At 27.7% G+C, this 11,328-nt stretch overlaps 1 protein-coding gene across 1 annotated transcript in view; it reads right to left on the bottom strand.

The window, feature by feature from the left end:
- The window catches only part of LOC108692194 (saccharopine dehydrogenase-like oxidoreductase), a 30,501-nt gene that overhangs the window by 18,800 nt on the left and 373 nt on the right, over window positions 1–11,328 (bottom strand). The gene's annotated exons all lie outside the window — the stretch shown is intronic.

The raw sequence follows: 11,328 nt of genomic DNA, 5'->3' as shown, positions 1-11,328 counted from the left end.
TACATAAAAAAAAATAAACTTTTAATTAAAATTCTGCGACGTGTAATAATGCTGAAACATAAATCTCCTCAATTTCCTTACCATCTTTCTTATACATTAATGATTATCATAATTTTATTGTAAATATTATTTATATTAAAAGAAGTTGTATTATAAATTATTTATATTATAAGAAGTGTTTATAGATACTGCACTTGCTAATTTCCACTGTTGAAGATGATTTGATTTCATTGAGTACATATACATATCTTTTATTTTATCCTAAATTTGTCCTTTAATTTCAAATGTATTATTTTCCAATGAATGACATAGAATATACTATTTATTTTTATATATATTTTATATATATTTATTTTTATATATTTATTTATTATTATCAAATCATTTTTTAATAAAACATTATTATTAGATCTTTTGGTGCTTAATATAAACTTCTTATAATTTAGTTTAAGTATGTTATGTTTATCATCATGACTTTTCTTTTCAAATTAATATCCGAGTCGAAATGGAGATTGGCTTATGAATATAATTAATTTCGTGAAGACGTTGGCATGTCTATGATAAGGGATGATTCACTGTTCGAATTATTTTTCTTATTTCGTCTAACATGCTTTCATAAGGAAAGGCTGATATACAGCTGATTGTTATTAATGCGCAATTAAAGAATTCAACATCATCAATAATGTGAATTAAATTATGTACATTAATACTTATTGAAGTATTACCATAAAGTAAGAACATTGCGTCAAAAAAACTATCTAAATATTTTCGGGCTTTCTTTATCTTTATTATATGGTATATATTTATTGGGAGTACAAATTAGTTCGATCCGTTTTTTGTGCATTTATTTCAACACAAAATGAACAGATCAATTAAAGTATTGTCCACCGCTACTACTTTTTCCCATCTCTCAGGCAATTTTCGAATTCCATCTCGAAAAAATGACTCGTCTTTGGAGGCAATCCAATTTTGGAGCCAATTTTCGATTTCTGCGAAAGAAGTGAACCGGTAACTTGCTGCATCCTTCGGAACAACCAATAATCAGAAGAAGCAATGTCCGGAGAATACGGCGGGTGCGGTAAAATATCCCATTTGAGCGTTTCCAAATATTTTTTTACGACTTTAGCGACATGAGACTGAGCGTTGTCATGAAGAAGAATAACTTTATCATTGTCTTTGCTCGTATTCCGGCCGTTTTCTCGCAATGCACGATTCAAACGAATCAATTGTAGCCGATACTGATCGCCCGTAATGAAATCGTCAGGTTTCAGCAGCTCATTGTAAACAAGATCCTTTTGGTCCCACCAGATACAAAGCGTGATCTTCGAACCGAATGTTCGGCCGTGGTGTTGATGTTGGGGTCGATGGCAACGATTGACCGGGCTAGCGTAGTATTTTTTCTTCTTAGGGTTGTCATAGAATATCCATTTTTCATCTCCAGTCACAATCCAATGCAAAAAACTTTTTCTCTATTGTTTTTGAATCAGCTGTTCGCAAGTGAAAAATCGCTTTCCAACATCTCTCGGTTTCAGTTCATAAGGCACTCAATTTCCTTGTTTTTGAATCATTTTCATAGCTCTCAATCATACAGAAACGACTTGTTGAGTTACCTCCATGATTCTGCTCCTCTTGCGTTTGATCTTCTTCGAGTAATGCCTCTAATTCTTTGTCTTCGAATTTTTTTGGCTGTCCAGAACGAGACTTGTCTTCAACGCTGAAATCTCCATCCTTAAAACGTCGAAACCATTCTCTACATGATTTATCATTTGGAGCAGTGTCACTATAAACTTCGACAAGCATTTGATGGGCTTCAGCCGTACTTTTCTTCCAATTAAAGCAGAAAATCAAAACCTCCCGCAAATGCTGCTTGGTTAACACAAAATTCGACATTTCAAACACAGTAAAAATCAAGGTTTTTGTATGAAACTCAAAGCGATATAAACTGAATATCATTAGCAGATGTTTAACCTCTCTGAAACCGCCAAAATCAGCTGTTACTATGAACCATTCATTCACAACAGCTGGAGCTATCTTTATCTTTAGGGAAACGGACCGAACTAATTTGTACTCCCAATAATAAAATGTGAGCTCTACATAATATTTTAAAAGCAGTGTGAAATAAACAATAATGTTTATATTTGAATACTAAGAGTTTTTTTTTAAATAATACGGGACCAATATACAATAAAATTAATCTTAATTCAGGTGCTTTCAATTGAGCAACTAATTTATGCGGCTTGCGTTGGAATTCACTGTGGTGTCCACTGTGTTAAACATTGAATTTTTTTATTTAATTCGTGTCGATAAAATGGCTTCAATTTTTTATCGCTATGATCAAAATACTATATATCTAAATACAATTTTTTCATTATACTCAAGCAAGCTAAATGCATGTATTCAAGAGGAAACATTCTTATCATATCTATTGGTGGCTCAATAGAAACTAACGGTGATTGTCGTATGATGACATAATTATCACTGATATTGAAATGATTGATCAGTTCTCTTCTCACAAGACATATCACATAGATATACTGTTTTTCTATAATTTTTTTTCCCTAAAATACTAGTGCCATAAATTTCACATCTTTTGCAAGCATCATACCCTCCATGTCCTACAATTGATTTAAAAAATTTTCAAGCCGGTATATCGCAAATAAAACTATGAATTTTTAATGTAAACTCTTTTCCTTTTTGTTAATTTTTCCGACATTAATTGATTAATTTCTTGTATAAATTCTTTTAAAAAATCATGATTATCTACAGATTTACTATTTCTGCTATAAATTGCTACACAAAATAGATTATATACAAATGACTCACAATAAAGTAATTGACATAGAATTGACCAAAATTTTGAACTAGAATGAAATAACAATGTTATTCCGTCAACATTAAATTGTAATAATCTGATGAGATATGTAAATTTGATACAAAATATTGATCAAGCCATTTTTTTATTCCAAAATATACAAATTCTGTTCTATTTATTCCGTACATTACTCGAATATTATACAAAGTATTTGTTGGTAAATAAGAATGTTTTTGTATACTTTGGCAAGTTTGATAAGAATTATCGACGTAATATGTTTAATAATTCTTCTAGATTTTGATTTATGTTATATTTAATAGCTCACTTGCGAATGTCATTCGTATCTTTTTCTTTATAATCTTAATTGACATCAATTTCATTACATTTATTTCTCTTATGTTCATTTGCTGTGTCTCGTTATAATTTATATTTTTATATATTTCACTAAATTTTTGGTTAGAATTAGCACTCTTGTTTCCTTCTTTTATAAAACATAATATTTTATATGATATTTATATACAAAAAGTTTCACTTTTTATGAATGACGATTGATTATCTTGATCTGAATCGATCGACAGATTCCTATTCAGACTCCTATTTGCATTACGCGTGGTCTACAATGGGCAGTAGCAGTAGATTAAGGAGTAGAAGTAAAAATCAATCAATCATAGTCGAATGTGAGGAGGATAATCAACTATGATGGTCGATTACTTACTCCTTATTCCACTAATGTTACCCCATTGTAGACCACGTATTACATAAATGTATTCAGAGTTGGCAAATAACGCATTGTTTATAATGTCGATATCATTACAAATTACTAAATTAGTTATAATACACATACAAGTTTGTATTTAAAATTTTGTAAATAGTTATCATTGCCTTCATGTATATTTTCATGAACTATAATGTTATCGCTGCTATCATGTTCTTCATATATATTTTTTTGTTGAATTATATTATCGCTATCACTTTGTAATAATTAAAATAATATTTTTCATTTTTATTTTTTTTCTTTTTCTTTTATATTCTTCATAAGTTCTTCATTATATTTAAAAACGCTTATATTATACAAGGAAAACTGTGAGAAATATCGTGTGAAATTAATTAAAGCCAGTCATAAATATTTAGATACTTACACTTATTCTGTAAAATATGCATATCTTTATTAACAGCTGCTTTTATGTATTTATATTTTCTTTTTCGCTCCTGTGTTTTTATTAAACTATTATCCATTTTATTTATATTTTATTTATATTTGATTAAAATTAGAAATATAATTTACAGAAAAAATGAAAAGACAAAAAGAAAATGGTATGATGTTATTAACTTCACACTATTCAACTTCATTCAAATGAATTTAAAAACAAATTATATTAGACGATATTTTAACGATGCAAGCATGAAAGATTTCACATTAGTTCAATTTGGTAATAGTCAATTAGTGGATTGATACCAAGGAATAGCCTTCGATGAAAATACCAATGAAAATTTCCTTCTTATCATCGTACATAACTAAAAAATGTAATCAATTTCATGAAATTGTAAGGTTAAAGAAAGACCCAGATAGAAAATGGATAACATGTATTATTATATATAACATGTATTATTTAAAGGATAAGCTGGTAAAGTATTATGAATTGTAAAAGAATCATAAATATTCTATGTTGTCTGGGTACTAACCGAAAAAATATTAGAGAAAACCCCCTATTATGAGATAGATATGAGCTTAATATGAGATAATGATATTTCTGTTAAACTAATAAATGATATCTATGCAAAATAAATGATCTATTATTTTTTTAATTCTGCCTATAGACTTTTAGGATTTATCCAAAATGAACCCGCTATCTCATAGGGTCCTTTCCTCTATATCTATTTTCAACGTTGCCTTATATATATGTAATATCCTGGTTTTAATCTATTTTAAGAGAGTTATAAAGAAATATTTAAAAATTTAGAATGAAAAATGAAAATTACGCCTTTACAACAGACTGCGATAGTGCAGATTACGCACAAAAATAGACTACATAACTGATCAAATTAAATCTAAAAATAAAAATAAAAAGGAAATAAATAAAATATTAAAGCGTCATGTGATAAAGAAATTAAAACTACTTTATCGGAATGTGAGTTATTATAATCTCTGAATAGCTTAATCGGCTGATTTTTTTCTATTAAAATTGATCAATCGCATTTGTCGTTAAGTAGAATCCAAAATAATCAATTACGATTGACATAATTAATACATCGATTACATAATCAATTACATAATTAATCGATTAAGTTAATCGAAAGTTCTATTCACATAAAAGTTCATATTCACTTTGTTTAACTTTTTCTGTATTTAATATATAACAATATTCAAAAATTTAGAATTAAACGATGAAAATTGTGCAAGGAAATTTAATCAAAATAAAAAAAAGGTAAACTAATAGAAAAACTTTCAAGAAAAAGCACATATCAAAAGATATATGAATCATTATAATAAACATATTTAACAAAAAGAAGATAATTAATCCTTAATACACATATTTGGATCATTCGTGTCATTTCCTGCTCATTTCTTTTTTTTTTTGAAATACTAAGAGCACCTAGTTATTCATGCATATTAAAAAAACATTATTTTCAGGTTACTCAATAACTAAATTTTACGGAGAACTGACACTTGAACTATTTTTTTTCTTGTAGTTTGGAATGTCAATTTTACGATATTTTTCCTTTAAACATTTTTGTTTCAGAGTTTTATATTTTTATATAAAAATGTATTTTTCTGATTTCGTTAACTATATTTAGTTACAATAATTTATCTACAATTTGTTATGAATATATAACTGCACAAATATTTTCTAAAGATATCAAAATATATGTGAAAATTGTTTAATAATTTATATATACTTGTAAAAGTGATGAAAATTAATTCAAGACATAAATGACCATAAATGAACATGTATATTAAGGGTACCAAAAATTAATGTGTGTGCAAAGGATTAATATATTAATTTAAACTGTAGGAATATCCATAAAACCAGTGTTGAAATATTAAACAAACCAATTGTATTTAAAAGGGATACGTAGTATCGAAGAATTTTTTGAGTTCTGCTATTTATTGGAGGAGAAAGAAGACTGCTTCTTCGTAATTATAATTATATATTTATATATACGAAATTGATTTTTTATAATTCTATCTTAATTTTATATTATCTAAGAATAATTAAAAGAATCATATTGCATAGAAAAATCATATATTTCCATTTAAAAAATAATAATTTCCGTTATAAAAAAATCTTAATCTTTTTTGAAAATTAATTTTGCTATTGTTTGTTTTCCTTCAAACCAATTCTATTGTATATATTATTTTAAACTTTATAGATATTAATAATAATTATTATTGTTAAGATATTTCTATTTACATCTAATTTGTAGAAATATTTATTAATCGATCGGAAAGTGAAAATGAATCAAAATTATCGAAAAATTATTTAATAAGGCTCTGGGAGATGTAATTTCCAAAAAGATTGGAACTCAAAAAGAAGATTAAACAAAAAAAAATGCAGGAAGAATTAGGAAAAGAAACAAAAGAAAGGTTAGAAGAGAAAGGAACAAAAAAAAATCAAAAAATATATTTGATACAAGTACAGAAAATAATGAAGAAAATAGTGAAAAAAATGAAGAAAATTAATATTTATTGAATAAAATAAAAGTTGGATCTGTATTTTAGCGTTTTCCTGTTCAAATAATTGTCAAATAATTTATTACATTTGAAATTATAATAAAGCATACTTAAATAAAAACATTGTGTGCGAGTTTCCATATAATATAGTAAATTTAATAGTTAATATTTAATAAAATTATATCTAAAAAATTATCAAAATGAAATTATCAGAAATTATCAGAAATTTTTATGTCAGTATGAGAAAGAGAGAGATGTTTCTGATATTATTCTGCTATTTGAGTTTTGTTAGTTGTAAACAGATATAAACCAACTATCATTCACAATTTGCTGAGTTTTAGTTGATCAGAAATTAAATAGAATAATATGCTCTATTAGTATATTATATACTAATCATTTCATTAAAGCTATTTTTAGCTAGTTTTTTACTATGAAACAGGAATTAGGGTAAGTCAAGTTTTGACTGATAAAAAACTATATAGCATTTATTAATCATATGAGCAAAGATTTTTTAGTTCATTTTTTTTGCTAGTTTTTGACTATAAAATAAGAACTAGGATAAGTCGAGTTAGAGAATAAGGATTTTGACTGACCAGAAACTATATAGCATTTACTAATCTATTTAATTCAGTAAGTTTTAAATTATTATACTTATTGACAAAATTTTTCTAAACATAATTTTCTACTTAGTTACTGAATAATTGATGTCTATAGCCTAATTAGCAAAAAATGGCTAGATTCTGGTTAATAATCAGTTTTTATGAGAAACATTTCTACTCGAGATATTTTAAAAATATAATAAAAATTGAGACATAATGTACCGTTAGAATATAAAAAAATACCTCACACACGCGAATTATCAACTACATTAAAAAGAAATATCGCGCAAATAATATAGGATTAAACTAGTGCCAGAGATGCCATAAAGCAAAGTGCGAAATGTACGACGATACCCGTTTGTCAAAATTATGTAAAACATGAATTAATAAATAAACCGTGAATATTTTTCATTCGCAATAGTAAGATATCTAAACAGTGCGAGGCGAACAGCGAGAGATGGGGGAGAGATGCCGCGCGGCGCGATGATTGATTATATACATCATCACATTCACTCGGTGATCTCGGAGCGAGATAATACGAAATGTTCCGCATTAATTAATTAATGTGTCGCATTAATTTACGAAAATTAAATATCTACGAACATGAATTGATTAATGTTCATTTGTGACCCGTGAACAAGTCAAGACTCGTATATAGTTATACTATCATACATGCTCTAAAAAAGCGTCGAAATATACGGCAATTTACAAATTAAGAATTGTCACGTTTAGATCGGTACTTCAATGGTCATGAGTGATAGCAAGGGCTTTATATACATATATCACTCTCAATTTTCGGATCGAAAGCGTACGATGAATTTAAATTTATTGAATTATCATATAAGGATAGTACGATTAAGAATAATAAATACTTTATTCTTTTATTTAAAATACATATTTTTAATAAAATTATTTTAAATATAATCAATCCCTGACTAAAAAAAACTTATTTAAAATAAAAGATATAAAGTAAGACTTTATATTACATGAAACAAAATAAAATCCAATTAATATTTCATCATCGAATTAATGAAATAATTCCTCATATCGATTTTCTCGAAACTAACTGCAGTTTAGATTAGTGGCGCGTGTCATTTAATGTAATTATATCATGGTACATTGAAAAATGTATATTTGACATTTATTTTATAATTTCAAATATTTGGTATCAATTAATACACTAACAAAAGATAAGAGATAAAGAATGATTTTTACTTACAGTATGATTCTTTTTTTTATAAAATTGCTCACGTGAAGTGTTTCTGACATTCCAACATTATATCTCAATTTTTATTGCTCATTCTCTGATGATTTACAATTAAATAAAAATTAATGATATTCAAAAGTAACAAAAAACCACAAGATGTCAATGTTTCATTTGTTAAAAATGTTGTGTACACTGCGCGGATTTTGTGTAATATAAAATTATTTTAATTATAATAATAAACTAATCACATTCAATTGTAACACAATTGAAATACGTAAGATATTCATGAGCCGTGTATGTGCGTAATAAATCTAAGAAATAAAGCAAAAACTTTTAACAAATCTATTGTTATATCATAAACTTAAGTCGTGCACACCACACAAAAACAAAGAAAGAGGTCGAATGAAGTACGTCGCACGCACGTGTATACATAGTATGATCTTGGAATCTGTTCCCGGGTGAGGATGCTGAGTTAGGATAAGATAGCACGGACAAGTGACATGTCTCAACAAATTCAAATTAGGATTACAATTAGAATTAGGATTACAATTGTTATATTTAGGGAGATTATGTTCGGGGAGACACTATTCACGCTATAGATGCAAATGCTACTAACGCTGTCTTTGGAATCAATAGCGCGATAGCGTTAGCAAGCTCCATAAATGATCCTAGTGTAGTGTTAGTAATGTTTAACCAGAAAGATATATTCGTCGAGGTTAAATTAATGTAGGAGATTCTGTTTTCAATCACCAACTAAATTTTTCCCTATAATTAAAATTTTTAAGATTTTGTAAAATATTTCTAACGTAAATTTTTTATTTTCTCGTAGTGAATAATAGAACGCAATTTCAATTGCAATCTCTATGATAGCTTGCCGCTAGGCCGAAGTGAACAATGTAAACTAGATCAAAAAATTAATAGTTACATTAAATAAATTAATCAGATAAAAAGAAGAATTTTTGAGCATCCGTTGTCGATTTCAAAAGAAAAAACATATCTACATCTAATAAGGACCTTAAGCATCTGCAGCAGAATATCCTGCCGCAATAATAATTTTTTTTCGGTATGTGGGAATTAAAAATTGCCAGTAACGAGATACCTCTGACTTTCACATAATGAAATCAAATATACAAATTGAATTTCGTAGAAATTTTGAAAAGTTAAAGATGATACACAAGCAAAAATTACGTTCACTCTAGCCTAGGGGCAAGCTATCAGCAGAGATTAAAATTGAGATTGTATTATGATAAAATTTGAAATTCACATATTACGTACATACGTTTAATCTACGAAATTTTAAGAGAGAAAAGTTTGGTGTCACTCGAGAATAGAATCCTCTCAAACATTAATCTAACTTTGACGAATGTTAAACGTTACCAACGCTATGCTAAGGTACATGGATCTGTAAAAGCTAACCAATACACTATCTCGGAAGGAGCGTTGATAATGCGCAGTTGTGATGTAACACGTTTCCATTAGTGATGTCATGTTTGTTATGATGATCGTTTTTGTTAGCGCTATCTGCAGCTCTGCGAACAGTTTGTAGCACTAAATAATGCGAATAGCGTCCTTGAACGCACCTTTAATTAATTAGAGATGACGAAATGAATCCATAGGCCGAGCGGAAACTTACGGAGACTCTTCTCGATAATAATTGAAGGTTAGATAATTCACTTAATGTTGACTCGATGTTAACGTAATAATAAAAAAACATGAAAGTTAAAGCAACATTAGATTGGTAACGAATTGGCAACATACTTTTAATTTGTCAAAATGATAGAACTTCTCAGATGAAACTGAGAAGAAAATAATTAAGGAGAAAGGAGGGTATCGCTCTAGATACAATTTATTAAAATAAATTAAAATAGCTATAAGGTGAAATAATTATTATATTAAATTATTATATTAAAGCCTAATAATAATGATGGAACATAAAATGACAGTATGTATAAAAATATGTATAAATTTATGCAATTTATAAATATATGCTATTTATTTAATAATTAACAGGAACTGTGGAATTAACAGGATAGTTAACAGGGACTGTGATATAGAAAGATTCGGCTGATACATTAAATGAATATAATAAAATTCATCTCCAATCTGATATAGTTGGAATAGTAAATATGACACAGTAATGTAAGACGTAGTAATATAATTTAATTAAATAAAAAAAAATTCTGAAATATCTGAATGTTTTAAAACTGAAATGTATTGTCGTTTTATATTCAAATATCGGATAAAAGAAAGAGTAGTAGATTATTAAAAATAATAATATGCATATATGTATATATTGGAAACTATGTAAATAAAGTCAAAAGGTAATTAAAATAACGAAAATCATTATACAAAATTTATTATAAACGAAGATAAAAGTAGAGAAGTAATAAATGCATAAATATCAACGTATTAAATGTCAAATAGTAATTATTGTTTGATGTATATTATAATATAATATGTATGATATAATAAAACGTAGATACTTAAAATTTATACGAAAGTATAAATATACCACCTTGATCAAAAAGTTCCCGGATTATCACTAGGTAATGTTCTGAGTCAGCTGATTTGAGTTCTGTTTTTTTGGTTAGGTTGCCATATCTATCATTGACATTCCCATCAAATTTTATGACCATAGCTTGACATTTGTAAAAGTTACGCCGTCTTGAGTACATCTACCTCTGCACGTATTTTCGATTTTTTACAACTTGTGGATTTTGTACCATGATAACGCACCGTCGCACAGTGCCATCATTATCCGTGAATTTTTTTGACCAAGAACGAAACGAATACCATCCAACAGCCATCGAATTCATCTGATATGGCTCCCTGTGATTTTTTTCTGTTCGATCGAATCAAAAAATCATTACGGGGAACGCGTTTTAACAGCCGAAAGGAGATAATGGAAAAATCAAAGACAGCTCTGATGGCTATACCGACAATAGAGTTCCAGAAATGTTTCGAGAGCTGGATCAAGTGCTGGCATAAGTGCGTTGCAGTCGATGGGGAGTACTTTGAAGGGGACAATATCACTTTT

Source organism: Atta colombica, unplaced genomic scaffold, assembly GCF_001594045.1.
Source record: "Atta colombica isolate Treedump-2 unplaced genomic scaffold, Acol1.0 scaffold65, whole genome shotgun sequence".
Taxonomy (NCBI): domain Eukaryota; kingdom Metazoa; phylum Arthropoda; class Insecta; order Hymenoptera; family Formicidae; genus Atta; species Atta colombica.
Note: the sequence above shows the minus strand (reverse complement) of the source record. Positions and strands in the feature narration are given on the sequence as shown.